This window comes from Lepus europaeus, chromosome 5 (genome assembly GCF_033115175.1).
Source record: "Lepus europaeus isolate LE1 chromosome 5, mLepTim1.pri, whole genome shotgun sequence".
Classification (NCBI taxonomy): Eukaryota; Metazoa; Chordata; class Mammalia; order Lagomorpha; family Leporidae; genus Lepus; species Lepus europaeus.
Genome location: NC_084831.1, coordinates 145,416,071 through 145,443,918, shown reverse-complemented (window position 1 = coordinate 145,443,918; position 27,848 = coordinate 145,416,071).

The window sequence follows — 27,848 nt, the reverse complement described above, 5'->3', positions numbered from 1 at the left end:
TGATATGATAGTTTGTCTTTCTGTGTCTGCCTCATTTCACTTAATATATATTCCAGGTACATCCATACTGTTATAAAGGGCACTATTTCCTTCTTTAAGAATAAATAGTATTTGTGTGTGTGTTTGTATATGTGTGTGTTTGTATATATGTGTGTATATGTGTGTGTGTCTGTGAGAGAGAGAGAAAGAGTGCACTTTAATTTGTCCATTACTCAATCAAGAAAGCTTGGGCTTTTCCATATCTCGGCTATTGTGTTTATGCTACAATAAATATGGAAGGGTACGTATCTCTACAAGTTAATTATTTTATTCTCTTTAAATAAACCCAGATTTGGGACAGCTTGATTATGTAATACTTATTCCCTTTAGTTTTTAGAGAATGTACATAATATTTACATTCCCATCAGCATTACAAAATATTACAATGTAGTTACACAGCTTTGTCAACTTTTTTATGTTTAGTCATTCAAATAAATGTAAAATGATACCACATTTTGGTTTTGATTTGAATTCCATGATGATTATTGATAAATTTTTATTTACTTCCTGGACATTTGTATGTCTTCTTTTTGATAAATGCTGATTTAGGGGTGATTGCTTTATCTATTTCTGTAAAACATGTGATTTGTTTTTTGTTAGGGATTACAATGAATTTGTAGATTGCTTTTCATAGTATGGTATAGTCTTCCAATCTAAGACATGGAAAAACATTTCCATGTATTTTTGTTCCCAGTTTCTTTCATCATTACTTATAGTTTTCAATGTACAGATATTTCACATCTTTGATTAAACTTATCCCCAAAAGAGTTTTTTATGCTATTGTAAATAGGTTATTTTTTCTTTATTTTCTTTTCAGATGGTTGTTAGTTTATAGAGATGCTACTGATTTTTGTATGCTGATTTGGTATCCTGCATTTTATTAGTTTGAACAAGTTTCTGGTTTAGTCCTTAGGTTTTTCTATGTAGGAGAACATATAATCTGCAAAGTCAGAAAATTTCACGTCTTTCTTTCCTATATGAATACCTTTTATTTCTTCTTTTACTTTCTCTGTCAGAGTCTGTATTAGCTAAGAGTGGTGAAAGTGGTTGTCCTTGTTTTCTTCCTGACCTTAAAGGAATGCCTGTCATTTTTCCATCAGTGAATATGATCTTATGTATTTGCTTATCATGCATGGCCTATATCTTACAGAAGAACCATCATTCTATACCTAACTTGTTGAGTCAAAAATCCCTTCAATGAGAATGTAAAGGATAAGATCACAGGCCAGAGTTTAGGCTTGAAATGTACTCTCATATATGAAAGTGTATGGATTTGAGTTAATTGATTAATCCTTATTTTCCTCGGAAACTTCATATGAAAATCAGCATCATGGGCTCAGCGCCGTGGCTCACTTGGTTAATCCTCTGTCTGCAGCGCCGGCATCCCACATGGGCACTGGTTCTAGTCCAGTTGCTCCTATTCCAGTCCAGCTCTCTGCTGTGGCCTGGGAAGGCAGTGGAGGATGGCCAAAGTGCTTGGGCCCCTGCCCGAATGGGAGACCCGAGAAATCACCTGGCTCCTGGCTTCAGATCAGCATAGCTCCGGCCATAGCGGCCATTTGGAGGGTGAACCAACAGAAGGAAGACCTTTCTCTCTGTCTCTCTCTCTCACTGTCTAACTCTATCTGTCAAATAAATTTTAAAAAAAGAAAAGAAAATCAGCATTATAATGCTATAATATGTAGAAATATTATTAAAATTAATGAATAATTCCTCTTACATAGTACTTGCTGCTTAGTAGATGCTAAATGACCTTAGCTGTAATTTCTTTAATCTATTATTTTAATCTGTCTTTATACCCAGTGTAGTCAATTAATAAATGCTTATAAACTGGATAAATTAGTAAAAGGGATCCATTTATTTATTTCTTCCTTCAATAATTTTTTGAAGCTAGCTCATAGCAAAAATTATTCAAGACATGGGAGCTAGATTACTGAGCAAAAATTCTGATCACCTAAGATTCATATTAGGGGGGATTCAGGCAATAAACAAAGCCAAGTAAAAGAAACAGAGACACTAATATTTTAACTTCTATGGAGAAAAATCAGAGGAAACAAGAGTGAATGGTCGTGGTGAAGGAGTGGAGTAGCAATTGTAAGGCATATTTTCAGTGACGGTCTCATTCAGAATGTTCAGGAAAGTCTTTAAGGAGGTGATAATGTTATATCAACCATGGCTAAGTAGCTAATAATGAAGATCTCAGAATTAAAATAGTAATCATACATTTAAATGTGCTGTATTCTCAAAATAAGTCACTTTTGCTTCTGTATAAATCCAGTTATGTAACATTTACTTTTGTAAATTTTCCCTGCGCAAGATTAAAGCAATCAAGACATTTTAAAATGGAATGGGAAATGTCAAATCACCTGACAAGTCACTTCAGAACAAAAGAGTAAGTTGAGTCACTTCTACACACATTGCCTCTTTTTCAGCTGTAGTCTAGGATAGAAGTGCACTCAGGGCACATCAAAGCACTCCGAGCTGAAATGCTAATGAAATGAGCATCACTGAGTATGCCCTAGCTCCTAAAAGAACCTGAGAAAATAATAACAGCCCAATGTGGTCATTTTTAATGCAACTACTTCATCTCAGAATGTCTGAGACTGAAAAGAACACAAACATTCCAGTGACATCAGTTCAGTCATTAAGTAGAGAAGGTTCATGCTGGATATTCTCTAACATTCCCCTTCTTCCTGTGATTGTCCCTGGATCTAAAATTCACAAATGGAAGCGCAACCATCATAAGCAAAATTGAAAATCCTTGTCCAGTGCCCATTTCCTAAATGATAGAGTCAAGTTTCAAATGCTCTCATTCAGGCTACTTCCCAGATATAAGTCTTGGTCATACTTGGTCCAGACATTCTAGTAAGCAACTCAGTACACTGTGATATTTTACTTTTTCCTTTCTGATTACATTTTTTTAAATTTATTTTTTAATGAATATAAATTTCACGAGTACAATTTTCAGAATATAATTATTATTCTCACCATACCTGCCCCCTCACCCACACTCCCAACCCTCCTCCTCTTCACTCTCCCCTTCCCAGTCCCATTCTCCATTAAGATTCATTTTCAATTAACTTTGTACACAGCAGACCAACTCTGTACTAAGATTTCAACAATTTGCACACATACACACACACAATCAAAACTGAGAACTAGTTATACAGTTAACTTTGATAATACAACTTATTGAGGACAGAGGTCCTGCATGGGAGTTCATTCACAGTGACTCCTGTTGTTAATTTATCAATTAACAGTCTTATGTATGATGTCAGTGACCACCCGAGGCTTTTGACGTGAGCTGCCTAGGCTTTGGAAGCCTTTTGAGCCCACAAACTCCATCAGTATTTGGACAACATCATAAGCAAAGTGGAAGTTCTCTCCTCTCTTTAGAGGAAAGCACATCCTTCTTTGAGTGAATAAGTGGATGAAAGATACCTCTCTCCTCTATTTCTCTCTCTTCCTCTCTTCTGTAATAACTCTGTCTTTCAAATAAATAAATTTTTAAAAAGCTCTATGAATCTCCTTTGCACTGAGTATTGTAAACATTATTTCAATAGAGATGATCAGATAATTAGTACGTGCCATAGAATATTTGTATTTATGGTGTATTTCAGTGTCACATCCAGATACATACATATGTGTATACATATATATATATATATATATATATATTCTTCGTAAAAATCCATGTGAAGTTATGTATTCTGATTTTCATAGAAAAAATGAAAAAGACCAGCATATTGACTAACACTGGCAAATTAAGGATTTGGATGCAGGTTGTTTTGGCTTTGGTTGCTGACATTCCCCAGCATATGTTGCTGACATTCCCCATCAATGATTAATAATCTCCTCAAAAAGTACTATTCCCAGATGGTCATACAAACACTAACAAATACTGTTAAATATTTAAGGAAGAAAGATTTTAATTCCTCATGGTCTTTAAAAAAAATAGAAGCAGAGAGGTAACTTCCTATCCCATTCTATAAGGCCCAGATTAACCTAAACACCAAACAACTCGGGCAGGCATTTGGTACAGTGATTAAAGACACTGCTTGGGATATTCACATTCCATATTTGATTGTCTGGATTCCAGTCCTGGTTTTGCTTCCAATTCAAGATTCCCCCTAATGCATACTCCTGTAGCAGCAGTGACATCTCAAGTAATTGGTATCCTGCCACCCATGGGGGAGACCTGGATTGAGTTCTTGGCTTCTAGCCTCAGCTCCAGCACAGCCCAAAAGTAGGCATTTGGAGAGTGAAAAAAACAGATGGTAGCTTTCTCTTTCTGTCCCTATTTCTCTGCTTCCCAAACAAATTCATTTTAAATAAGGACAACAATGAAAGGCTGTGAATACAAAATTGGTCATGAGTATACTACATAAGTTAGGATCTATCATAATTTCTTAGGCTTATGCAGTGAGAGAAAGTTTAAGTTTTACCTTTACAAGTAAAGTTGATTTAACAATGACTCATACAAAGAGGTGCAAATGAAAAGAACATGATTATTTGAGAAAATGTTGTCTCTACTTTTAGGTAGTATCACTCTCTTTACATACATTGTTTTGTATTTCATTTCATGGTAAGTTCGTTACAATCCTAAGAGAAGAGGCTCAGAAAAGCAAAATTTCTTATAATTGCAGGTCCTGAGACTTGAGCATGGGATGCCTCCAAGGGCTACATGGCAGAAGATGGAGGTGAAAGGGAGCATCAGGTCACTGTCCTAATTGAGATTTCCATTGGAGAGGCAAGGCAGGACATGATGAATACTTTAGGATTGGATACTTTGTAATAATTTCTACTGATTTAGGACTTGAAGGGTGGTTCTCAGTTGCCTAGAACTTCATCCTTGGTCATTAAGGCAGAGAAATGATGGCTTTTGATGTGTACAAGACAGAGGATATTTGGCTCTGGATTGCTGATTTTACATACTGAAGACATGTTCCTACCTGGATCCTCAGCTTATCTATCCAGGAAGGGCAGTCTTTCCCTTCAGTCAAAAAGGTATTACAAGATGTCATAATATAATATTCAGGAGATTTAGAAAAATATTTATAGAATACACCAGCACAAACACACAGACACACCCACATGTGTGTGTGTGTATATATATATATATATATATATATATATACAGAGATCTTCTGTTCAAAGAAAAAGAAGGCAGGGAGAAAGCATGTTGGTTATTTTATGTGGTGAAAATAGGAATGATGCTTCTGTTAATTTCTATTTTCTCAGCAGATTATGACGAATAGTTGGATGAGACAGAGGATGAGAAGACTGGTATAGGAGCTTTGCTGAGAGATGAGAAGGTGTGAAGAAGTAACTAAGGAGAGCAGGATGACAAAATAATAGGAATGTGTAGTCGACTTACGAGAAATATGATATTTGGAATTTATAATAAAAAATAAATGTTATTTATCATAACCTTGTGTTTTTCCACAGCAAAGCACACCTGCTTAGAGCAGTCATGAGGTTTATTCTAGGTGTCACATTCACCAGAGACACAGAGGAAAAGGAGGAAGTACAATGATGATCTTACCGAACTACTTGCACTTATACGAACACTCCATTTGTTCTACACTTTGTATCTCCAAAGTGTGCCTTTTCTCCCTGCAATGATTTCCCTTTTTTTTGAAAAGTCATGCTCAAAGACTCAGATTAAATGTTACTATCTCTTTGTTTCACTTTCAGTACTTCCAGAGACCTGTGTTCCCCCATCACAACATTTATAAAAGCAATTCATGATAGTTATCACATTATGTAGAAATTTTAAAATTAGTCAATATTAATGATTATATTATTATAAAAACTAAATGTCACTATGTATAAGACATCTTTACTTCGTGCTGTTTAGTCTTCATTTATTTTTGCCCTTTCATTAAAATTGTAAAAGGAATATAAAAGTTGTCAAAATTCAAACTATGGAGTTGCTTTTGTCAACCTTAACAAATAAAAATAAAGCCAGGAGTTTATATAAGAATTTTTATGCATGATTGCCTAATAATAACTAGCAGAAAAAAAGCTGGCAAACCTACAGTATTACAGAGGCCACTTCAAAATTATATAGAAAGTGCTTCTATAAAGCTTTCTGCTGCAACTGTCTCTTTAATGACACCCTGTTTATTAAGCACAGTGGCCAAAACTTATTGGTTAATAATATCAGGTGAAATCCTCTTCACTTATAGCTTTAAAGTTTCTTTTTGTCTCAATCTCTTTGAATATCCTCCTAATTTACTATAACATGCGTATTTTCACTGCAATTCCCTGCTATTCCCAAGTAAATATCATTATTATTTAGAGACTCTCTCTCTGATTGTTATTTAGACAGACAGAATAGAAACCCTATCTACATCAGTGCTTTTTTTCATTCAGCAAGGTAGTGTCTGCCTCATATAGTAATGCTAGCCACTCACATTATTTAGAAATAAATGGACTAATATGTGATTATGTGAGTAGTGTCTAGAAGGCATGGATTTCTGTCATCATTTGTTAGATCCTTTGAGCTTAATAGACTATGTGTTATTTTGATAACTTACAATAAATTATTGCCAAATAAAATAAATTATGAATCTTTTTATATTTAAAGTTTGATATTAAGGATATATATTACTTTACTTTATACGTCTTTGCTCAGTGTAGCAGCAATGGATTTTTTTTATGATTTCAACAATGATTTTTTGTTTTTGCTGATTTTGCATCCAATGTAAATGTCTACCTCTGTTTGTGTTGTAGACTACCATTGTGTTTGAAAGAACATTGTGGACCAATGCCATCTCACTAGTCCAAGTGATCATCTTCAGTTCACAATTGATCACACGGATAGGTCTAAGAGTCAAAGGGATTACACAAACAAAACTAGTGTCTGCTAATACTAACTGATAGAATCAAAAAGGGAGAGGATGATCCAACATGGGAAGCGGGAGACACAGCAGACTCATAGAATAGCAGATGTCCTAAATAGCACTCTGGCCTCAGAATCAGCCCTTAAGGCATTAGGATCTGGCTCAAGAGCCCATGAGAGTATTTTGGGCATGGAAAGCCAAGACGCTCTGGGAAAAAAAAAAAAGACCTAAATGAAGGATCTCTGCGAGTGAGATCCCAGTGGAAAGAACGGGGCCATCAAAGAAGGAGGTACCTTTCTCTGAAGGGAGGAGAGAACTTCCACTTTGACTATGGCCTTGTAGGAATAAGATCAAAGTCGGCGAACCCTAAAGGCTTCCATAGCCTTGGCAACTCATGACTAGAGCCTAGGGAGATTACTGACGCCATAAACAAGAGTGTCAAATTGTTAAATCAACAACAGGGGTCACTGTGTACTTTCATCTCATGTGAGATCTGCCCTTAATGTGTTGTCCAATATAAAGTAATGCTATAACTAGTACTGAAACAGTATTTTTACAGTTTGTATTTCTGTGTGGGTGTAAACTGATGAAATCCTTACTTAGTATATACTGAATCGATCTTCTGTATATAAATATAATTTAAAATGAAAAAAAACCTGGTTTTAAATTGGAAATTGCATAGAAAATTAATCAATTTTTAAAAAATATTGTAGGATCTCTGTCCTTAATGTGCTGTACACTGTGATTTAATGCTATAACTAGTACTCAAACAGTATTTTTCACTTTGTGTTACTATGTGGGGGCAAACTGTTGAAATCTTTACTTAATATATACTAAGCTGGTCTTCTGTATATAAAGAGAATTGACAATGAATCTTGATGTGAATGGAAGGGGAGAGGGAGCGGGAAAGGGGAGGGTTGCAGGTGGGAGGGAAGTTATGGGGGGGAAGCCATTGTAATCCATAAGCTGTACTTTGGAAATTCATATTCATTAAATAAAAGTTTAAAAAAAGATGAAATTTAAATAGGGCATCTAATTCAATAAAAAATTACTATTAGCCTGTTTTTTTTAAAAAAGAAAGAACATTATGGAATTCTAATTAATTGTCTGTATTCCCAAGTACCATGCTTTGAAGTTTTTAGGAGTCAAATATGAAGGCCTGCATATTTCCTTAAGGAAGACTTATTTGTGCTTTGCTGAAAACACCCGGGGAGGACAATTAGATCATTCCTTTATTTTCATGTTAAAATTTTGGAACAAATTCTCTTTCAGTTAATGTATGAGTCAAACTCCAGTTGTCATTTCAGTCATTATCTCGAGCAGTTAGTCATGCTTTATAGGCTGAGTACACAGTGAGAATATATGAGTAGAAAACACTGCTGAGAGATTGGCAATATATACAAACTAAACTTCTTTTAATAAGCAACAAACTTTTATCACTCTAACCAGGTTTCCTCAATAAGTGAATCTTCTGATTTGAGTTACAATCCACCAGGATCCCTGTCCCCCTTGGAGTGCAGAGTGGCATGATAGAGGTTGTTTCATATTGAGAAAACTCTGCAGTGAAATGACCATCACATTACTTGGAATTGTCCCCAAGGGTAGTTGTTTTAATTGTGCTGTAACCACTCCTGTAGTCAAGAAAGTACCTAATTGCTAATTTTCAACATTGTGAATACCTTATAGGCAATGTAGAAAACCTCTAAAAACCTGATGAGAATTCTTGACAGTGAGCATTAAGTGATGACTTGTATCTAATGAGGAAGTAAGAACTCTGCAAATTGGATTCTGGTGATCACAACACTCATCTTGTGAGATCCAGGGAGAAGCATATTCTCCAGAGAGGTGGATTTTTGAATAGAGAGATTTTTGAGTGGAGAGAAATAAGGAATTGATGTAATAAGGATTTTAGGATGCTTATGATCTACTAAAGTTTTAAGATTCTCTTTTTATGAAAATTTAAGGACTGATTTAAAATATTTCAGACATGCATATATTTATGGAAGTATATTATTTCTTTCCCCATTTCTTTCCTTTTATTTCTTGATTATTACAATCCTTTTCTTCTCCTCAAGGAGTAAGTAGATCTTGATTCAAACAACTACTGCATCGATTACAAAGTGTGGAGTTTGAAGGAGTTATTTAACCTTCCTCAAATTTAACTTCATTTTTTCTAATGGCAAGATTTTTAACTGAATAAGGTTACTACCTTTCCTGAGTTCTCAAGTACACACAGAACACATGTACATGTACTGAAAAGTTATGCAGTAGCCAATAAAATGGTACAATTACTGTTAATTTTTAAGATCTACCTATTTATTTGAAAGTCTGAGTTACAGAGAGAAAGATCGTCCTTCTGCTGGCTACTCCTCAGATGGCCACAACAGCCAGTGCTGGGAAGGCCAAAGCCAGAGCCATGAAATTCATCTGGGTCTCCCACGTGGGTGGCAGTGGCTCGAACACCTGGCCCTCTCCTGCTGCTTTTCCCAGGCCACCACCAACTTTATCAGAAGTGGAGCAGCCATGACTCCAACCAGTGCCAGATAGGATGCTGGGGTCACAGGCAGCAGTCTTACCTGAAACACCAAAATGCTGGTGCCACTATATAGTTTTTTAAAGATTTATTTATTTATTTGAACAGCAGAGTGACAGAGAGACCTGTTGACTTACTCTCTAATGCTCACAATAGACAGAACTGGGCTAACAGCCAAGAATTCAACCCAGGTCTCCTAAGATGCCTTAAGAGGAAGCTGGATCAGAAATGAAGGAACTGTGAGTGGAATAGCCCTCTGATATGGGATGACAGGGCTGCAGAATACAGCTTAACTCATTGTTGTATAATGCTTGACCCAATAATTTTAAAATTATTATTATTATTTAACTTTTATTTAATAAATATAAATTTCCAAAGTACACCTTTTGGTTTACAGTGGCTTCCCCCCACCCATAACTTCCCTCCCACCTGCAACCCTCCCATCTCCCGTTCCCTCTCCCATTCCATTCACATCAAGATTCATTTTCAATTCTCTTTATATACAGATCAATTTAGAATGTACTAAGTAAAGATTTCAACAATTTGCACCCATACAGAAACACAAAGTGTAAAGTACTGTTTGAGTACTAGCTAGGTCTTCCTTTTGCCGTTGGTTCACCCTCCAATGGCCGCCGCGCGCTGCTCTGATGACAGGAGCCTGGTGCTTCTCCTGGTCTCCCATGGGGTGCAGGGCCCAAGCTCTTGGGCCATCCTCCACTGCACTCCCTGGCCACAGCAGAGAGCTGGCCTGGAAGAGGGGCAACCGGGACAGGATCGGTGCCCCGACCGGAACTAGAACCCAGTGTGCCGGCGCCGCAAGGCGGACGATTAGCCTAGTGAGCCGCGGCGCCGGCCGCCACTATTATATTTAAAAGGGATCACTTTTCAGCTAAACTTAAACACCTAAGAATAATTTTTGTGTTAATTAAATAATTCAACCAATAGTAATAAGTAGAACAAAAAATATTGAAAGGGATAAAGTATTCAGTTGTTCCTCAAGAGTCAGGACAAGGGCTGATCAAGTCATTGTTTCTCAGAGTGTCATTTCACTTCAACAGGTTTCCTTTTTGGTGCTCGGTTAGTTGTCACCAATTAGGGAGAACATATGATATTTGTCCCTTTGGGACTGGCTTAATTTACTCAGCATGATGTTTTCCAGATTCCTCCATTTTGTTGCAAATGACGGGACTTCATTTTTTTTTTTTTACTGCTCTATAGTATTCTATAGAGTACATGTCCCATAATTTCTTTATCCAGTCTACTGTTGATGGGAATTTGGGTTGACTCCATGTCTTAGCTATTGTGAATTGAGCTGCAATAAACATTGAGGTACAGACAGCTCTTTTATTTGCCAATTTAATTTCCTTTGGGTAAATTCCAAAGAGTGTGATGGCTGGGTTGTGTGGTAGGGTTATATTCAGGTTTCTGAGGAATCTCCAAACTGACTTCCATAGTGGTTTTACCATTTTGCATTCCCACTGATGGTAGCTTAGTGTTCCTTTTTCCCCGCATCCTCACCAGCATCTGTTGTTGGTAGATTTCTGTATGTGAGCCATTCTAACTGGGGTGAGGTGATATAAAATCAATGTATAAAAATCAACAATCTTTGTATATACAGGCAATATAATGGCTGAGAAAGAACTTCTAAGATCAATCCCATTCACAATAGCTACAAAAACAATCAAATACCTTGGGATAAACTTAACCAAGGACATTAAAGGTCTCTATGATGAGAATTACAAAATCTTAAAGAAAGAAATAGGAGAAGATACAAAAAAATGGAAAAATCTTCCATGCTCATGGATTGGAAGAATCAATATTATCAAAATGTCCATTCTCCCAAAAGAAATTTATAGATTCAATGCAATCCAAAAAAAAATATACCAAAGACATTCTTTTCAGATCTGGAAAAAATGATGCTGAAATTTCTATGGGGGCACAGGAGACCTTAAATATCTGAAGCAATCTTGTATAACAAAAACAAAGCCAGAGGCATCGCAACACCAGATTTCAGGTCATGCTACAGGGCAGTTGTAATCAGAACAGCATAGTACTGGTACAGAAACAGATGGATAGAACAATGGAACAGAATAGAAACTCCAGAAATCAATCCAAACATCTACAGCCAAATTATATCTGATCAAGGATCTAAAGCCAATTCCTGAAGCAAGGACAGTCTATTCAATAAATGGTGCTGGGAAAACTGGATTTCCACGTGAAGAAGCATGAAGCAAGACCCCTACCTTACACCTTACACAAAAATCCACTCAACATGGATTAAAGATCTAAATCTATGATACAACACCATCAAATTATTAGAAAACATCAGAGAAACCCTGCAAGATAAAAAGTAATATTTTCCATTTACTTGAAAGAAAATGTACAATCCCATGGGTAAAATCTTTTCAAATGACTTACTCATGACAGAGAATAAGCAGGAGTGATTAGAGCTTCAAATCAGAAAACTTCAGAGAGCCAAAAACTATCAAAATGTGCAGCCCTAATGAATGATTTCTCACTCATTGCTGTATAGCAGTCACCATCAATGCACTCTAGTTTTTTCCAAGGTTATATAATTGGGCAAATCATCTAAACCTCCACAAGTAGGCAGTTATTCAACTACATTGATGCAGAATCACTAGGTCCAGTACTTCATTAAAATATACCAAAATCCCCCGTTCTTGTCTTAACCTTCTCTGCGAAAAATCTAATTCATCCAAAACTGACACAATGTCCTGTTGTTATGAAAATAGTGACAATGCAGGAGATGCAGTTTCAAGCCATTCTTCTATCTCCAGTCCCATGTGAAGGGCTCTTATCCAAATATTTAAACAGTGCCTAAGAGTTCTAATAATTATTCAACTAACATATATAATCTCACTTTGTGCTCCTTTTTGAAAATGTGTTTATCATTTTTGGTTACTGAAAAGAGAGACATTGACAGAGAGATTGAATGACGTTACAAATACCAGAAGAATAACTGGAAAAAGACATGGGAGAGCACTTGGGTAAAAGGGAGACGATAAGAAAAGTATAAAGCTGCTAGGAGGAGAACGTTGCCTCAGCTGTCTCCTCCTTTCCATTTGTTGTAGTCTTGTCCTTCTCTTGACCCTGTCATCACATTGCTTCAGAAAAAGTACAACTTTCAGTCAGACCCATCTGGACTCAGATGCCATATCTTATGCTGATTAGAAACACAATCTAACTGCATTATTTAATCTCTCCAAGCCTATGGAATGTGTAGACCCTTGTCTCTTGAGTCTAGGGCAACAGTATAATATTAGGCATGTAGGTGCAACCATATAGACCATACAATCTGATGAAGGATGTGGTGCCACTGAAGTGCACTGAGTATTTTTCAACATTCTGTTTCCAAGGGAATATGATTTGAAAGCCATAATATGAAAATATATTCTATGCAAATTTGAATGTTGCATATAATATAGGATAATATTGTGGATAAATATCCTCCTTTGATCCTGAGCCATGATTTCCATTTGATCTTTCCAAGTATACTATCTTTTGATAAAAAGTCAATAAAAGCTTTATAAAACATAAGTTAGTTGCAGTTTTACACCTTTACTCAGTTTCCCTGTGCCCTCAGAGGCAAGATTAAAGGACCATGGGATAAACTAGCTCCCACTTGGTTAATAGTTAAGTATGACTTAAGTTAACTGATATATGTGAAATATTGCACCCTCACAACATACTTTTTGATATTATTATTGCTATTTTTCCTCATTTTACAAAAGAGAAGTCTTATAGACACTGAATAGTTTGGACAAGGGCATGATTTTAATAATTGGCAGCTTGAATAGTCAAATTCAGGCACTTTAAAACTATCTTTTTTTTTACAAATTTATTTCAATTTTAATAATATAATTATGTGTGTTATATAAACCATTCATTCATATACAACAAACTTGATGGCATGAGGAAAAATTTTTCTTTTTAAAACACTCAACAAAATATCTGAAATGCATTAAGATATCTCAACATCATAATGACAGATTTTTCTGATGCTTTACATATTTTTTTAACTTTTATTTAATGAATATAAATTTCCAAAGTACAGCTTATGGATTACAATGGCTTTCTCCCCCATAACTTCCCTCCCACCCACAACCCTCCCCTCTCCTGCTCCTTCTCCCATTCCATTCATATCAAGATTCATTTTCAATTCTCTTTATATACAGAATATCAGTTTAGTGTATATTAAGTAAAGATTTCAACAGCTCTAAAACTATCTTAACCAATCTTTTACCCCAGTGATTCTACATGCTTCCTTCTTGTAGATGGTCAACTCTCTGATTTTGTTTGTTCTACTGAATAAAAATGTTGCCATAAAGCAAATCATGGGCTTTCAGAAAGCAGTGAGAGAGTTCTTAACTTACATCTAATATGTCTAGCCAATTGGATATTTGAAAAATCATGATTTTCAACCTTAGCTGCACAACAAAAACACCTAGATTTAATCTTAGTTAGCTTTAATGTATGTCGTAGCCTCACTTGCAGGGTTCCCATTTAAGCGGATGAGCATGGGCATGAGAAGTACTAGTTTCTTCAGGCAATTCTAATGATAAACATGTTTGGAAATGCTGCTTTACAGTGCTGGGCTTCACTCACTCTCTGCTGATTCCACTACAAAGCAGAATCCTGCAGCCCTGATCCTGAAATGGAGGTACATGATGCTTGTGTAAAAATCTGGGTTTGGAAAGGATAAAAAAATGATGGTGATTAACAAGTAACATTTATTGAGTTCTAGTTATTGAGGTCATTTACATATATTATATTAAATCATCTTTTTCTTTATTCAGAATCCAAGGCACAGAGAAGTAATTTGAAACAACTCCAAGCCTGGTATGCCACTTACTATGTGTGACTTCAAAACAGTTGCTTGTAATTGCGAGATTAGGGCCATGAGGTAGGAAAGATTGGATAGGTTTGGAGCCTGAAGATAACTGTTGCATGACCAAAAGGCAATTTTATGCAGACTGTTCCTATATGTGTCATCTGATGAGTTACAGGGTGGTAGAGTCAAGTGGAGTGGGAGGAATGCATTTTAGTTTTAGTTCCAGTCTGCTTTCTTTTGGAGGAAAGCCAGTTACCAAGAAAGAAATCTTCTCCAGAGTCAAATTATGGCACAGCTTACAGGAGAATTACACTCAGGAGAAGAGCCACGATATAAGCCAAAGGACAGAGATCAAAGTGGGGAGTGAGGAGTGATGGGGGAGCCACTGTGTAAGCCAGAGAGTCACCTTTGACAACATAAAATTTGACAGGGAAATCAATTAGCAGCAAATAAGACTAGGCAGTGATTATGAACATCCTCTAGGTTTCATCTCTTTGGGACTGGGCTTGCTCTATATTAAAATCAAACAACAGCAACAAAACACTGAGAAGAAAGATGAAAAAAAAGTAGAACTTTGAAATTGAAGGGAACTAAGAAGTCTACTCATGAAGTGCAGGATATGAAAATGAAAATGAAAAACACAAATTGGGATCCAAGATTTTGGTTTCCAAAAAGTAAACTAGAAGTCATTCCTGGAAAAGAAAACAGTGGAATTCCATTTAGACAAAATACGTTAGTGGGCTTCCAGAGAAGCCCAATTCATCACAAGATCAAAATGATCACCTCTAGATTTATTTTAAAAGAAGACAGAACAAAGCTAGGAATTTTGAAAAAGAACAGTCATTAATCCAAGAGTAGTTTGTAAAGAAAGCCATACATTATCATTTTCACAGACTTTCATATACATTATTTCATTATAAACTTACAAAATACTCTGAGGCAAACTGAATACATACCCATTTTATAGATTTTTAAATACCAAGTAAAATAACAACCATAAGTATCAATATATGTAAGTGATTGAAATTTGCCCTGCTGATCTTTTTAAAGAATTGACTTTTTTTGCAAGAGATTTATTTATTTGAAAGGCAAGGTTACAGAGAGGCAGAGGCAGAGGGAGAGAAAGAGAGAGAGAGAGAGAGAGAGAGAGAGAGAGAGAGAGAGAGAGAGGTCTTCAATCTGCTGTTTTACTTCTGAAATCGCCACAATGACTGGAGCTGGGCCAATCTTAAGCCAGGAGTCTGGAGCTTCTTCCAGGTCTCACTCTTGAGTTTAGGAGCCCAAGAACTTGGGTCATTTTCCATTGCTTTCCCAGGCATATTAGCAGGGAGCTGGATTGGAAGTGAAGCAGCTGGGACTCCAACCAGCGCCTGTTTGGGATGCTGGAACTGCAGGCAGTGGCTTTACCCGCTATGCCACAGTGCTGGCACCTAAAGGATTGACTTTTGTGGCCAGGGCTGTGGGACAGAAGGTTAAACCTGCTCCTTCAGTGTCAGCAATCCATATTAGTGCCAGTTTGAGTTCCGACTACTCCACTTCCAATCAAGCTCCCTGATAATGTGCCTTGGAAAGTAGCAGAAGAAGGCACAAGTACTTTGGTCCCTGTACCCAAGTGAGAGACCTGGAAGAATCTCCTGGCTCCTGGCTTCAGGCTGGCCCAGACCCAGCTTTTACAGCCAAAGAGGGAGTGAATCAGCAGATTCACTTACTGGAGTCTAAATTTTGGTGAAACAAATGAGCAAAGCTGGAGCTTAAATGTTGTGCTTGGTAGCTTCTTCTTTGCCCACACAAATGTTTTGAGAAATAAAACCTGAAACATATGTACTTTGCAGGGACTGAGACTGGAGGTTGAAAGTCAGAGAGACAAACAGAGATAGAGATCTTCCCTCCACTGGTTCACTCTGCAAGTGCCTACAACAGCCAGGAGCCAAGAATTCCATCTGGATCTCCCACATGGATGGCAGGGACCCAAGTCCTTAGGGCATCTTCTGCTGCTTTCCCAGGGACATTATTAGCAAGGAGCTGTATTGGAAGCAGAATAGCCAGGACTACAACCAGCACTCTGTTTTAGAATGTGGAAGTTGCAAGCATGGGCTTAACTCACTGTATCACAACACCAACCCCACCTTATGATTCTTAATATCTTGTAAATACACTAAATGCCCTATTTTTCCAGACTAATCTCAATCTCTCTGTCTCTCTCTCTCTTCCTGTCTCTCTCTCTGTCTCTCTCTCTCTGTCTCTCTCTCTCTCTCTCTCTCTCCCTCTGACTTATTTATTTGAAAAGTAAAGTTAGAGAGAGAAAAGGGGGGGGGGACAGAGAGAGAGATCTTCCATCTGCTGGTTCACCTTCCAAATGGCTGCAATTGTGAAGAGTCAGATGGGTTAATAGGTAGTCAGGGGATCCCAGTGGAATTTAGGGTGTAAAATATTTGCTTTAGTAAGAACAAACAGGCCACCCTTCTTGTTTCAGAATCTCCAAATTCACCCTGAGAATGCAAGGGAGCTCTTTCTGAGTTCACAGCTTATTGTGAAAACAAGTTACCCATCCCACAATTCTGTATGGTTTTTTGTTTTAGCAGGCCAGACAGGTTGGAGAATTGCAAATCAGGCCTTCTGATGCATTTTTGTCCCTGCCTGGTAATTGAATGCCAATCTAATGGTCAAGTATTTTTTTCCTTACAAATTGTACTTAAAAACCCGAATGCTAGGGGGCTTTTTGGTTTTTTGCTTCTCTTGGAAGGCCCCCTCCATGCCACTCTGGCTGGAGGTCCTTGATTATAATAAATACTTTTAAATCTCTTTGCTTTGAAATTCTTCTTCCATGTGAGACAAAGAACTGAGGCAACAATAATTTCCCTCAGCTGTTTTCCCATAACACAAAGGCTGGGGCTAGGCTGTGCTGAGCTGTAGCTAGGGATCTGGATCTTCATCCAGGTCTCCCAGTGGGTATAGGGGCCCAAGAACTTGGGCCATCCTCTGCTGATTTCCGAGGTGTGTTACCAGGGAGCTGGATCAGAAGTGGAGCAGCTAGGAAAAAATAGGTGCTCGTATGGGCTGCTGGTATTGCAGGTGGCAGCATAACTCAATGTGCCACAATACTAACCTCTATCCTTTCCTTTTCTAATATTTATTCATTTGTCACTTATTTGAAAGGCAGACAGATGGAGATATAGAGACCGAGACAAAGAAAGAGACAGAAATCTTTCATCTGCTGGGTCACTCCCCAAATTCCTGCAATATACAGGTTAGGCTAAGCCAAAGCCAGGACCTAAAACTCAATCTGTGTCACTCACTTGGGCCATCATCTGCTGCCTTCTAAGATGTGTATTATCAGGAACTGAAATTGCAAATGGAGCCAGGACTCAAATCCAGACACTCTAATATGGGATGTGGGTATCTCAAGTGGCATCTTAACCACTGTGTAAATGCCCATCCCTCCAGATTATCTTTCCAAAGGTTTTGTATAGCAAAGTGCCTTGAAAATAATGAAAGGATCTCCAAAGCAAAGGGCAGATTTGTTTATAACCCAGTATAACAAAGAAATATCTCTGTCCATAGCAATATTTGAGAAGGCTACAGCTCATAAAAATTTGCATTACTTGAACTTGAGGCTCTTCAGACAATATGCAAACATACTCATGCACAGTTGGGACCCTCCTGGGTTGCTCTCCCCAGAAACCTCCGCAGAAATTTTAGGGCAGGAGAACTGATGCAAACATGGCACTTTCACTGCTTGCTGTGCCACAAGCAATGACGTGCTTGGTCTCTGATCAGGGGTTTTGTATCTTCTAGCATCCATTAAAGCCACATAGGCTAAATTGTTAGCTATTAACTAAGAAAAACTCATGCCTTCACGGTTCATGGGGTCCTTATCAGATCATACTATCTGTTTATGTTAAAAGTAAATCTGAGGAAATAACACAATGTCCATTAAACAATAAATGGATACAAAAGGTGGTATGTCCAAACAATAGACTATTGCTCAACAATAAAAAGAAATGGAGCACTGTTTTTTGCTGTATGATATGGGTGAGTCTTAGAAACTTTTACTCTGTGGGAAAAGAAGAAAAAAAACAGAAACAAAGTGTGTGATCCCATTTGCATGAAATGTCCTAAATAAGCAAACCCATAGAAATTGGAAGCACATTAGTCATTGTTCATATCTGGGGAGCAGAGGAAAATGGGAGTGACAGATCACAGTACCGGTTTTCTTTGTAGAGTGATGGAAACACATACAATTAATGGTGATGACTCTGCAGTGGTGAATATACTACAGGAAAAAAGAGCACTTGAGGGGCTGGCATCATGGTGCAGTGCGTCTAGCCACCACCTGCTCCACCTGCTGCACTGGCATTCCACATGGGCACCAGTTTGTATTCCAGTTGTTTCACTTCTGATCCAGCTCCCTCTTAACGTGCCTGAGAAAACAGTAGAAGATGACTCAAGTATTTGGGCCTCTGCCATCCACATGGGAGACCTAGATGAAGCTCCTGGCTCCTGATTTTGGCTTAGCCCAGGCCCAGCCATTGTAGCCATTTGGCGAGTGAATCAGCACATGGAACATCTCTCCCTCTCTTTGCTTATTCTCTGTGAAACTTTGCCATTCAAGTAAATAAATAAATCTATTTAAAAATTACATTAAAATGTGCACTTCAAATGGTGATTTTTGTATTCTTTTAAAAAGGGAGAGAGTGCAAGAGGGAGAAAGAGGAAGAGGAAAAAGAAGAGGGGAGACTTTAATTTGAACCTGGCTTCATGGATGCGGTGATGCCTCCAGCTCACTACTTTTAACTCCCCTCCACTCCTGGGCCTTTCTCAGAGGCATCCTGTAGGTGGGGTCACCTGTTACATAATCTTGTCTGATCCACAGGAAGCCCTGGAAAATGTGCATCTCATTCAGCTTCCACTGGAGTGCACAGCCTGTTTTGAACACAGCACCAGCATCTGCTCACCTTCAGATATATCTGAGCCAGGTACCAACCCAGAGTTCTCCAGACTCCAGCAGACATGTGTAGACCTTCCTGATGGGTTTTCTGAGTTCTTTTTGTGATTTGTGTGAGGGAAGGTGGAAGAAACAATTACATAGTATACTAAAAAACAAAAAGCAAAATAAAACCTCTTTAAATAAGTTGCTGTTACATATTCCTCATTACAGAATGAATTCTCAGCATTGTCTTACAAAGTCCAGGTGTGCAAGATGGGCTAATGATGTCAAGAACTGGTTTCCCAATCTTTAAACATGTCCTACACAAATGTCTAGCATGTTTCCAGACCATGCGCCTTCTGTGAAAACAGACCATTGCAAAACCATATTTATGAGCAAAGGAAATACTGAAGATTCCATAGGGGAAATATGAAAGAGTGCCAAGAATTTACATAGTTCCCTCGTAATGGAAAAAAAAAGTGTATGGTATATTTAAAAATATGTAGAGAGCCTAAAGTTTTCCAAAACATAGAAATGATAAATGTTTAAGGAGATGTAACTGCTAATCACCCTGATCTGATCAGTACTCACTGTTTACATGGGTAGGATTGTCACACTATGCCCCAGGAATATATATGAATATTTCATGTCAATTAAAATAAAATATTAAAATGGATTTATAATGGTCATTCTGCCCATAAATAATGTACTGATCACTTAACTATATACTATTAATATTTGGATTAGATAAGTTTCTTCAAATAAAGTAATGAATGTTTTTATTTAATTCATAAATTAAGCCGAATAAGACCCAATTAGACATTTTAATTCCTTGCAGAATATCTCTACTGAGTCTCACAGAAACTGAATCTTGATTATTCCCTGCAAGATACACCCTGCAAGATATAAGATATCAATGTTCTGTCTGTTTCTGAATCTATATCTAAACTTATCTCCATCTATGGAAAGACTTTCCCCTCAACCCAATTTATACAGAGAACTCATATTTCCATACTTACTTTAAGTCACCATTCACAACTGATTGATATTTTCAAGGAACAAAGGTTAATATACAAATACTTTTTTAAAGATTTATTTATTAATTTGAAAGTCAGAGTTACACAGAGAGAGAGGAGAGGCAGAGAGAGAGAAAGAGAGAGAGAAATAGAGGTCTTCCATAGGAAGGTTCACTCCGCTACCAGCTGCAAATGGCTGAAGCTGCTCCAATCGGAAGCCAAGAGCCGGGAGCTTCTTCCAGGTCTCCCTCATGGGTGCAGGGGTCCAAGGACTTGGGCCATCCACTGCTTTCCCAGGCCATAGCAGAGAGCAGGATTGAAAGTGGAGCAGCTGGGACTCGAACCATCTAGGATGCTGGCACTGCAGGCAGCGCCCTCACCTGCTACGCCACAGTGCAGGTCCCAACATGGAAATATTAACATTAGTTAAAATATTTAATCAATGATATATTTTTACATAATAATTAATATTAATTCATTCAAATATTAAAATGAGAAAGACTACTATATTCATTGTTACAAGAAGAAAATAGGGACTATAAATAAGAAATTATCTTAAAATTCTTACATTTATGCTGTAGTATTCAAAAACAATTTTTGGATATGGTACTGTGTCTTGAAAAAAAAATGTCTTTAATTCATCTCTCACTCTTGTCCTCTCTCCTCCTTCCCAGAGCATGAGACAGTGTTTGGTACATGATAGATATCTTAGCACACAGAAGATATTTGTGTTAAATTAATATTTGGTGAACATTTTCATTAGCAGCTTGGAGAGCACTGAGAGTGGAGGTGAGAGAGAATGTCTCCAGGCTGCTCTTCTTTCTCTCCTCTCCATCCACCTGCAAGCTACTAAGAACTCCCCTGCTATCCCTATCACATCTTTTTTATTTTTTATTTTTTAAACTTTTATTTAATAAATATAAATTTCCAAACTACAGCTTTTGGATTACACTGCCCCCCCATAACTTCCCTCCTGAAAGTTGAATGGCTGTGGCTAATGATGACTGGGCTGCAGGCTCTTCTCCTATTCTCCCCTGCAATCTTAGCTCAAGATTGTTTACATTTAATATTTCTTCATGGAGAAAATGCCCATGTGTTTATACTTTTTAGACATTGCACAATGTATACATGTATCAAAACATTACATGGTGTACCATAAATATGTACAATTTTATAGGTTTTATACATTAAAATTTTTAATAAATAAATGCAATAAAAAAGGCAATTTGCTGATAGAAAGGAACTCAGAGGAAGAGATTATAAAGTGAACAACCCAGGAGTGTAAAAGTAAGACCTCACAAGTAATTCAAGAATCAAATGCTTGCCACACAGAACAAAATCACAGCTGAGATGCATTAAACACAAAAACATCTAAGCCCAATAGCAGGAGGCCTGTAAGAGCACAACAAATATATGATGCTGATCACAGAAGAGGACTTAAGATAAACCATGCGAAGACAAGATAGCTCAGCAGAAAGGAAAAGAAGGAGGGGAAATGTACTTTCTCCCTCCTGAATCTGTGCTCCAGTCCTCAAGGAGAACATTTTAAACTGGAGATCACAGGATGCCCAGTATCTTCCTCCAGGCTACTGCAGCTGTAAGCTCTACCATAAGGTCGGTGGTACTTAGGAGGATTTTGCCTTCAATTTGTGTTTCTCATTTTAAAATAAATGGGACAGGATTTGACTCAATGGTAAACTATATTTGTGATCAGTAGATTTGGTATCAAAATGACCTATATTTTAGGCAAGAATGTTTTTTTTTTTTCTCAGACAGGACTTATTTTTTCTACCTTATATTAATTGTACTACATTATATTGACATACTTTATGGAACACATCAATATTGTACTTCTAATTAATTAGGCCTTCTGGGATACCATTAATTGAGATCGATGAACTCCAGGGACCTCTGCCCTTTCCAGAAAAATCCCTTAATGGAACAGAAAAGAGATGCAGAACACGAGGAAGGTGGCCCTATGCAATCAAAGCTTACTACTGCTGTTCTTGGTGTCTGCGTAACGCTGTTTGGTCTGGTCTGTTCTGTTGACTTTCGGCTCCTCTTCTGGTGCTTCTTCTCGAAGGAAGTAGTTTTTATCTGCATTTACATTTCTTTCAGGGTCATGAATCTGCAAGTGTAATCTGCATGTATGTAACACATGTGATAGGAAAAGGGGACATTGCTTACTTGTTAGCCAAACTTCTCTCTCTTTTGGTCAAATTAGGTTAAATTTTCCGCCACTGTTTATTTAGCTATGACTATGGGACTGGATTCTGGACTTGGAATGTGGATGGAAATGACACATGACACTTGCAAGGTGAACATAGAACAACCTTCCATACAACTCTCTATTTTTTAATTTCCCAGATAGGCTAGATTGATCCTATAGCAGGATATTGAAAGGCACAAGAGGAGGGTTTGTTCACAGCACATAGAAAAATGAGCAGCTGCATCACTCATGGTAGGCTACCTACCAAACACCTACACTGAGAAAGAAGTCTAATGTGTGAAGCTTTGATTCACTCAAATCAAAAATACTTATATGTTCTAGCCTATTACTCCTGGGCCCATAAAAATCACAGCATTTTCTAGACATTTGATTTTCATGTTTAGGCGACAGTGAACAGCACTTGAGAATTTTCTGAATTTATGACCTGTAGGAGATTGGTTTTGTGCCACAAGGGGGCAGAGTTGCCTGCAAGCATCAATCAGACTACAGCTAGGATTTCTTTCTGGTTGTCTTAACTTTCTTGTTCTTTGACTTCAGTAATGGATTAGCGTAAAAATTTTGAGATAGACATGGATTCATTCATTTCTAAGCTTACTTCTTCTAATTTCTATCTAAACCCTAACAAAAGTAGATTCATATAGCAAATGAACTTCATTGCTTACAGAATCTATACTATTTTTCATTTTACAGATATGCATTTATCACAGTATATATTTATACAGAAACAGAAAATCCATTGCTGCTTAAATACACACACATACACTTACTAGTGAGATTTACATTGTATATTCCTTTACATAGTTAGTTATAAAGATTATAAAGTATACTGTTTAGTAACTTCAATTTCCCATAACATCTGAATACACTGTTTCAAGGCAATTTTAAATTATGTACATTTACATATGTATGAATATTAAAAAATGTAAGGGCTAGGAATCCATACCTTTGATAGTGGCCTTTAAAAATGTACTCATGGGACCTAAAATGAGACCAAACCTACTACTTAACATGATTGTGCCTCCACAAGTACCTGAACAAAGCCATCAGGAGATCCACACCTGACATTGGAAAACCACAGTATTATGTAATATAAGCTCAGACTCATTTAGATGTAGTTCTGAATTAAGAGTTTTCTTTGACCAGGTGGAGATAGTTATGAAAGTAGTGGCTACGAAGAAATCAGTGTAGAACTCAGGAGAAAAAAAGGGGGAGAAGGGTGAAGGGAATGGGGGAAGTTAATGGAGATAGGAGAAACTCAGGTGGAGGAGGAAGAGGATAGGAAAAGGGAAAGGAGAAGGATAGGAAGAGAAAGAAGGAAGAAGGAGAAGAAGAAAATGAAGACGCCATGACGGTGGCAGTACAGGAGGAGAAAATAGGAGAGATTTTCACACAGGGCAGTTAGAGCACTTCGTTGCCTTAGCAGTGCTTAGATACATCAGCGAAGATAACCATGCTGGGAAATCACATATCAAAATATTCATAAATATGTTTTCTTTTCCAGCTTCTTTTTAAGTGCCCTTTCCATTATTAAATGAATAAATTTTTGTTTCAAATGATTTGAATTGTTAATCATTTAAATATGGATAATAATTTCCAGCACATTTCCAATATAGTTATTGAAGTGCCAGAGATACTATTTATAAAAAAGAAAGTTTTAAATATACTAGAGAATATATAGTGTGTATATATATAAACTTTTTATTAAAACAGATATTTCAGAGTATGTTTCCATAAATAACATTTTTATAAAAATATATTTATTTTATTTATCTGAAAGGCAGAGTTACAGAGATGGGGGTGAGGAGATAGAGAGAGAGCCTTCATCAACTGGTTCAGTCCCCAAATGACTGCAATGGCCAAGGCTAAGCCAGGCTGAAGTCAGGAATCAAGAACTTTTTCCAGATCTCCCATGTGGGTGCAGAGGCCCAAGCACTTGGACCACCCTCTGCTGCTTTTCCAGGCAAATTGGAGCAGCCATTATTCGAACTGGTGCGCATATTGGATGCCAGGCTCAAGGTGGCAGCTTTACCCATTATGCCACAATGCCAGCCCCTATAAATAACACTTTAATTCATAGTTCCCACACTGTTAAAATAGATGTTAAAAGATATTAAATTATTAGTGGCTTACTATTAAAAGAACATTAAGTATTTTTTTTCTGAAAAAAATTGGAAGAAGTTAGGTTACCAGATATTTCACATTATTACAGGGCAGCATGATTTGAAAACACTAAGTCAGAATTGCTTTAGAATTACCTGAAATAATTTTAGTTTGTTTCTTCTCTTATGACATCATCGTGTGTAGATAATTCTCATAACTTCCATCATTTCCCATTTTATTGCTCACTGGTTTCTCACATACAATTGTATACCAACTGCACAATGAAGTCTTGATTGAAAAAAATATAAAGTACTGAGTCAATTGAACCTAGCAATGAATACTGTGGATATTGTGAGTGACTGACTGGAGGTTGCGAGAACAGAAGACACAGGAAGAGTGTGCCATCAAAATCCCTCCCCTGGCCCAGCTCTCTGTAAGTGGGATTTATGTGAAAAAGCATGTAGGAATGTACAATCCTCAGTCAAATGATACTCATTGAAGCAAATGTATTTTTCCATTGCTTCCTTTGCTTCAGGAAATTAATAGAAGTTCTTAAGGTGTGTCTGTACATGTTTTTCTGTTATTTTTAGGTTTATATAGGAAAAATATACAAGAGTTTGAAATGGTAAAATTAAATCGGATTATTTGATTCTATGGTAGTATGCATCTTGTTTACTCATTGAGCTATTTTACAATTTGCTATACTTTGTAAAATTGATAGCAATGTAAACAATTCCTTTCCAGAGAAAAGAAAATGAATGTTGGTCAATTAAAGTACACTTTATTCTTTCTCCTGTAAAAATTGTCAATTTTGCTGAATTTCGCATGTTTGAGTATTACATTTATGCCAACATTCCTAATTGCCTATATATGGATATGAAAATTGGATGATTTTTTGAACCACCTTATGACATCTTTTGTGTTCCTTCATTCTTGATCTAGTTAAATAAAATATTTGGCATATCCTTATTTTATATTTTTACAATAACCATGATTTTTCTTTTTTAAAAATTATCTTTTTATTGTCTCAGGATCTAGAAAAGCTCATCTCCATTTTATTTTATTCATTAATTTTTTTCCAAATGAATTAAATGATGTGTTAAAGTATAACATGATAAGTGAAATTAAAATTTATAATAATCAAGGAAACAATTAATTTTAAGGAAGGATGGATGAAAAAAGTTCATTTGATCTTTGAAGTTACAACTTTTAATTTTCTCAAGAATAAGATATTTTTATTACTTTAACTCATTCAGAAATATATTTGTTATCTTATGAACTGCTAACATGGAGATTCTAAATTCTTCAACTTGAGATGATCTGTCTTTACAAGAAATTTTCCAATATAATAATATTTTAATTAACAAATTTGACAGCTAAAACATTTTTATTCCACAAGAATTATGTTCCAAATGGTATACATTCAAAATTAACAACTGCATGCATTAATTAACCCAGGCTTCTTCCAACACAGATATATCTGTATTGATACCTATCTTGCAAATTTGTTCCTACTTTCAATTCTATTGTCTACCACACTATTGTAATTTATTTTCAGATTTAGTCTTGATTACTATAATATTCACTCTTTTAAGTTAAAGGCTATGAATTTTTTGTAAGGTAAGTTCTCATGAAAGTGGTTGCTACAAAATACATTGAAAATTTTTAGTCTTTTTTGTGAATATATTGCTTGTGGCACATCAGCATATTTATTCATAGTTTTCCTATGAATGAAATGCTAAGAGTTTTAATTCTTTGCTCTCTCTAAACCAATCTTTTAATTGTACTTGAGTTTTACCCTCATTCTTTACATTACAGGAGGTCATTTTTCTTTTGGAAGTTTCACAATGATCTCAGAATATCCTAACTTTAAAGTGAACATTTTATAGATAATTACATAGCAGGATATTTTTCTCCATATTGTTATTAGATTCTGGTCTGAGTACGTTTAAAATGCTGTAGTGGGGCAAATCTTATATACTGCCAAGTATATTTTCAATATAAAAATTGTCACTATATCCATATAAAGAACTATTTAAGAAAAGTGTCTATCTCAGGTATAAATGGTTTTAATTTGAGTCTCGTGGTAGAAGTTATGACATATGCAAGACTTCTACAAGTCCACAGCAATTTATCTCTATTGTTTCATATTTTTATGATGGCTATTACTGTTATCATTTTCCTAATCATTATTAGTTTAATTTCAAATAGTTAAGTACACAAAATCATACAAGGAAAAAAACATCCATTTAGAAACCAAGTTTCTCAGTCCTTTATGATTGATTCTATTTGCTTCAAAATTTCTTTATTTTACACTATTATCTCTACTTACAAAGGTTTCTCTTGTGCCTTTTTCTATATCTGCCAACTATTTCTAATTTCATTAACTTTGTATTTGTCATTCCTAGGTTCGTTTTCAATTTTTTTACTGGTATAGGCACATATATTGCATCACTTTTAATGCATGAACTGTGTAGAAACAATATTATTCTTTAAATATCTTTTTGCAATTTTTCTAGTCAGATTCAGGCTAGTCTTTTTTTTTTTCTTTTTTAAAAAAGTTATTTACTTGAGAAGCAGAGTTACAGATAGAGGGGGAGATAGAGAGAAAGGTCTTCTATCCACTGGTTCACTTTCCATTTGGCCACAATGGTCAGAGTTGAGCTGGTCTGAAGTTAGGAGCCAGGATTTTCTTCCCTGCTCCCCACATGGGTGCAGTGGCTCAAGTACTGGAGCCACCTTTGACTGATTTCCCAGGCCATAAGCAGAGAACTAAATCAGAAGCGGAGCAGCTGGAACTTGAACTGGCACCCATACAGGCTGCAGGTGCCACAGGTGGAGGCTTACCTATTACACCACAGAGCCGACTGCAGGCTAGTCTTGAAGTCTATGTTTTTTGTGAAGTGATGTTTTACTTATTCACTTATTATGGCTCTGATAATTTTTTTTCATTTTTCTATTGATTAATGTTTAAATTACTGCTTTCTAAGCATTTGACAAATGATGCTATGGTAAACATTCATAGATATGTCTCTATGCATATGTGTACATATTTCTCAAGATTATAGATTTGGAAGTGAAATCATCAAGTACAGTGTATGTATATCTGTGATTTAAGTTATCCCACATATCTTAGCTGTTGTTTCAGTACTTGGTGAGAGAGAGAGAGAGAGAGAGAGAGAGAGAGAGAGAGAGAGAGAAATGTTCCATCCACTGGCTCAGCCAGGGCTGTGCCACACTAAAGCCAGGAGTTACGAGCACTGTCCTGGACTCCCACACAGGTGGCAGGTGCCCAGGTATTGG